A 6167-nucleotide genomic window follows, 5' to 3' on the forward strand; every position below is an offset into this window, starting at 1 on the left:
CAGAGATGATCTACGATGGACCTCATGGCGAGACCGGACAATCTATTGAGTTCGGCCCATCCGGCAAGATGATCGGTCAATGGAAGCGGACGCTCTGGCACATTGAACTGCGACCAGAACAGCTTGTCCACTTCCTGATCTGTTTGATCTCGGAAGTATTCGGCCGCATCGACAGCGCTCGCCGCCAAGTCTAGATATGCGTCCGCCGAACTCCACAGCCGATCTATAGGGGCATAGCGCGGATCTCCGAACTTCCTCCGCAGCAAAAAGGGCTTCCCAGCCACAATATCACCAGCTTCACGCAGCTCTTCCTTCTTTGCCCTCATAGCAAAGCGGGTGTCTTTGGTCGTCATCGCGACCTTTTCAAGGTCCGTCGCTTTCGCTCGGTTTTCTTCTTCAAGGAACTGGCAACGGTCGGCAGTGTCTTTTAACTTTACAGCCATCTTGGCCATTTTTTCTTTGCTCTCGCAATGCGCGGCCTTCTCGGCTCTTAACTCTTCGGTCGCCTTCAAAGCAGCCGCATTACTACTCCTTGCTTGTTCTTTGGCTCGGGCAAGTTCTGCCTGAAGGGTCTCCACGGTGGCAGCTCCATCTGCAGTCAACACATATTAAAGATACTGGCATCACGCTGCTCTTACTATGTGACATTCACCAGAAAACATCACTTACCCCGTGCCTCGTCAAGCCGCTTGTTAACAAGCTCGATGTCGGCATCCGCCGCATCCAGCTGCTGCTTTAGTTCGGCAAACTCATTAGTCCGGCTAGCCACCGGAGCTTCCACCACCTGCACATAAAAGCGGTATGGTTATTTCCTGGGACTACGATCCTCTGTTTGCCGCCGTTCTCGACGACAACGAGAGTCTCAGGGGCTACTATCTACACAGGGCACACCTAAAAATGTGCGGTACTATCACAAATGTATATCATTTCACGTACCTCAAAACCCATCAGTAGACTCATAAAGGCTTCATGCAACCTGCTTTCGGTGGACGAAATCCTTTCAATCAATGTACCCATCAATGTACGGTGTTCTTCTGAGATAGTTTCTCGCTCTAGCAGATCCCTCAGTGTGTCCGACCGCATACCAGACGGTGCTGGATTCTTTTGGTTGCTCTCTTCAAGAGCCGGATACTGGGGACTTCGGGCGACCACATGATTATCTTCTAGCCTCACTTGATCTGGCGAGGCCCTCCATGATGACACTTCAAGGTCGCCCGCTTCTTGAGCGGGGGAGTCCGGGGGAGGCGTTTCGCTCTCCATCATCTCCAGAAGAAGATCCCCCGAAGACGAGCTCTGCTGAGAAGGGCTAAGATCCGAACTGCAAGATAAATGCTTCGGTTATTTTCCTCAGAGGTAAGGTAGTATATTTTCACTATTAAAGTACTTTTTGATTACTTACAGCTCGTTAGAGGGCTGATCCCCGTGCGGACTTTGTGCGATAAGAGCACCCTCCAAGGCAGGACCCTCTGGTGGAGATTTCTTCTCCCGTTTGGAAACCTTGGTTTCCGGATCTTCAGAGGCAGTCCTCTTCCTTCCCCGAAGCGAGGGAAGGTCAGATTCTTCCCCTTGGTTATCCTCCTTCACGGAGACGCTCATTCCCTTGGTTGGAATTGGTAGCGATGGGGGCCCGCTTTCACCCTCATTATTCCCCCCTTTATCTTCCTTTGAGGGCTCCAGGCAAGGTGCTAGCTCGAACATCTTTTCCAGTACCGGATTGTCCAAACCCTCAGGAACGGGGGCCGAACACCGAATCATCTTCGCCTTTGTTAGCCAGTCCTGGTCAAAGAGCGATTTCTCAGAATGACGTCATGATAAATGAAAGATGGTGTGTTCGGCTAGAGGATTACTTACTTGGTCGGCGGTGCGGTTGCTGCTTAGGCCCACGTCCTCGGTAGTATCCGGACACTCTATTTGGGGTCTGAAGAATGATTTATACATCTCCTCGTGCGTCAGGCCGAGGAAATTCTAAATAGTGCGCGGTCCTTCTGGGTTGAACTCCCATATGTGGAGGGGCCGGCGTTTGCAAGGCTGGACTCGACGAACCAGCATGACTTGCACCACCGTAACCAGACTGAAATCTCCTTCGAAGAGATCTTGAATACGGCTTTTCAATATAGCCACGTCCTTGGCTGGACCCCAACTCAGCCCTCTGCTGATCCATGACATCAGTTGTGGTGGAGGGCCCGAGCGGAAAGCAGGGGCAGCCACCCACTTGGCACTTCTGGGAGCTGTGATGTAAAACCACTCCCGTTGCCATAATTTGGACACCTCTGGAAAGGAACCCTTTGGCCATGGAGCTCCAGCGATCTTGCTTATTAATGCGCCTCCGCACGCTACATGCTGCCCCTCGACCATCTTCGGCTTCAGTCAAAGGTCTTGAGCCACAGGCCGAAGTGAGGGGTAATGCGGAGGAAGGCCTCACATACGACAATAAATGCCGAGATGTGGAGAAAGGAGTCTGGGGCTAGATCGTGGAAATCTAGCCCATAATAGAACATCAAACCCCTAACGAAGGGATCCAGAGTGAGGCCTAGACCTCGGAGGAAGTGGGAAATGAACACAACGTTCTCGTTAGGTTCGGGAGTAGGGACGACCTACCCTCGGGCAGGCAGCCGATGCGAAACCTCGGCGGTCAGGTATCTGGCCTCCCTCAACTTCTTGATATCCTCTTCCGTAACGGAGGAGGGCATCCACCGGCCTTGAAGGCTAGATCCGGACATGATTGAAGGTCCGAAGCACCTGACCTGGGCTTTGGGTGTTAGAACTCGACGCGGGGGAAGGATTCGATTGAGCACGGGAGGGAAAAAAGTAAAAGCCTCATCCCTTTATAAAGAGGGTAAATATCAAGCGTCCTCCTAGTGGCCGTTTGGGACTTTCCTAAAATCTAGGAGTCCTAGGCACGGTTGGGTTACCCACGACCGTATTGATGAGAATCCCGTAATTAGGGGAACACGATCTCTGCTTTGACAAGATGTGTCGAGAAACCGCCTCGCGTTATGTGTGGAGCTGGTTGAAGAAAAACGGTTCGAATAATCACCGAGCCATGGCCTGATGTCATGTTGCCAAAGCATGTCAGCAGATTAAGATTTGTGGAAATATTATTCTCTCTATGGTGGTATGTGGAATTTATTTTGCAGGGTCGGACATTATCCTGGTATTCAAACTCTTCTGTGTGTTCGGAGGAGGAACCCGCCTTGCAATGACGAAGACAACACTGCGCGCCGGACTCATCGTCATTGAAGCCTGGTTCAGGGGCTACCGAGGGAGTCTTGGATTAGGGGGTCTTCGGACAGCCGGACTGTTGGAATATGAAGATACAAGATTGAAGACTTTGTCCCGTGTCCGGATGGGACTCTACTTGGTGTGGAAGGCAAGCTAGGCAGTACGGATATGGATATCTCCTCCTTTGTAACCGACCTTGTGTAACCCTAACCCTCTCCGGTGTCTATATAAGCCAGAGGGTTTTTAGTCCGTAGGACAACATACAATCATACCATAGGCTAGCTTTTAGGGTTTAGCCTCTCCGATCTCGTGGTAGATCAACTCTTGTAATACTCATATCATTAAGAATAAATCAAGCAGGACGTAGGGTTTTACCTCCATCAAGAGGGCCCGAACCTGGGTAAAGCATCGTGTCCCCTGCCTCCTGTTACCATCCGCCTTAGACGCACAGTTCGGGACCCCCTACTCAAGATCCGCTGGTTTTGACACCGACACCACCTTTAAAAGTATAATTAGGAAGCATGGTGGAAATTTCAGCTTCCGTTATCTTTCTCTTATTTGTAACAATTTCTTTCATATACTTAGCATAAGGATTCATTTTAAGCATATCAGTCAAACACATACGCAAAAAGATAGGTCTAATCATTTGAGCAAAGCACTCAAAATCCTCATCATCCTTTTGCTTGGATGGTTTGGGAGGAAAAGGCATGGGTTTCTGAACCCATGGTTCTCTTTCTTTACCGTGCTTCCTAGCAACAAAGTCTCTCTTATCATAACGTTGATTCTTTGATTGTGGGGTATCAAGATCAACAGCAGGTTCAATATCTACATCATTGTCATTACTAGGTTGAGCATTAACATGAACATCATCATTAACATTATCACTAGGCTCATGTTCATTACCAGATTGTGTTTCAGCATCAGAAAAAGAAATATCATTAGGATTCTCACATGTGTATCAACAACAGGTTCACTAGAAGCACGCAAAGTCCTATAATTTTTCTTTTTCTTTCTCTTAGAAGGACTAAGTGTGTCAACATTAGCTCTCTAAGAATATTGCTCAATTCTCTTAGGGTGGCCTTTAGGATACAAGGGTTCCTGAGTCATTTTACCCCCTCTAGTCATAACTCTAACAGCATTATCATTTTTCTTATTATTTAATTCATTGAGCAAATCATTTTGAGCTTTAAGCACTTGCTCTACTTGAGTGGTAACCATAGAAGCATGTTTACAAATAAGTTTAAGTTCACCTTTAATGTTGGAAATATGCCCTAGAGGCAATAATAAATTAGTTATTATTATATTTCCTTGTTCATGATAATCATTTATTATCCATGCTAGAATTGTATTGATAGGAAACTCAGATACATGTGTGGATACATAGACAACACCATGTCCCTAGTAAGCCTCTAGTTGACTAGCTCGTTGATCAATAGATGGTTACGGTTTCCTGACCATGGACATTGGATGTCGTTGATAACGGGATCACATCATTAGGAGAATGATGTGATGGACAAGACCCAATCCTAAGCCTAGCACAAAGATCGTGTAGTTCGTTCGCTAAAGCTTTTCTAATGTCAAGTATCATTTCCTTAGACCATGAGATTGTGCAACTCCCGGATACCGTAGGAGTGCTTTGGGTGTGCCAAACGTCACAACGTAACTGGGTGGCTATAAAGGTACACTACAGGTATCTCCAAAAGTGTTTGTTGGGTTGGCACGAATCGAGACTGGGATTTGTCACTCAGTGTAAACGGAGAGGTATCTCTGGGCCCACTCGGCAGGACATCATCATAATGTGCACAATGTGATCAAGGAGTTGATCACGGGATGATGTGTTACGAAACGAGTAAAGAGACTTGCCGGTAACGAGATTGAACAAGGTATCGGGATACCAACGATCGAATCTCGGGCAAGTATCGTACCGCTAGACAAAGGGAATTGTATACGGGATTGATTAAGTCCTTGACATCGTGGTTCATCCGATGAGATCATCGTGGAACATGTGGGAGCCAACATGGGTATCCAGATCCCGCTGTTGGTTATTGACCGGAGAACGTCTCGGTCATGTCTGCATGTCTCCCGAACCCGTAGGGTCTACACACTTAAGGTTCGATGACGCTAGGGTTATAAAGGAAGTTTGTATGTGGTTACCGAATGTTGTTCGGAGTCCCGGATGAGATCCCGGACGTCACGAGGAGTTCCGGAATGGTCCGGAGGTAAAGAATTATATATAGGAAGTGCTATTTCGGCCATCGGGACAAGTTTCGGGGTCACCGGTATTTTACCGGGACCACCGGAAGGGTCCCGGGGGTCCACCGGGTGGGGCCACCTATCCCGGAGGGCCCCATGGGCTGAAGTGGGAAGGGATCCAGCCCAAAGTGGGCTGGGGCTCCACTTCCCCCTAGGGCCCATGCGCCTAAGGGTGGGGAAACCCTAGGGGAAGAGTCCTAAGAGGGGAAGGCACCCCTGGGTGCCTTGGGGGGGAGGGACTCCTCCCTTGGCTGCCGCCCCCCTAGGAGATTGGATCTCCTAGGGCCGGCGCCCCCCCTAGGCTCCCTATATATAGTGAGGGAAGGAGGGCCTCTCAACACGCGCCTTGGTGCCTCCCTCTCCCTCTCCAACACCTCCTCCTCCATAGAGCTTAGCGAAGCCCTGCCGGAGTACTGCAGCTCCATCACCACCATGCCGTCGTGCTGCTGTTGGAGCCATCTTCCTCAACCTCTCCTTCCCCCTTGCTGGATCAAGAAGGAGGAGACGTCGCTGCTCTGTATGTGTGTTGAACGCGGAGGTGCCGTCCGTTCGGCGCTAGGATCATCGGTGATTTGGATCACGACGAGTACGACTCCATCAACCCCGTTCTCTTGAACGCTTCCGCGCGCGATCTACAAGGGTATGTAGATCCACTCCTCCCTCGTTGCTAGATGGCTCCATAGATTGATCTT

The sequence above is a fragment of the Triticum urartu genome, chromosome 7 (assembly GCF_003073215.2).
Source record: "Triticum urartu cultivar G1812 chromosome 7, Tu2.1, whole genome shotgun sequence".
Classification (NCBI taxonomy): Eukaryota; Viridiplantae; Streptophyta; class Magnoliopsida; order Poales; family Poaceae; genus Triticum; species Triticum urartu.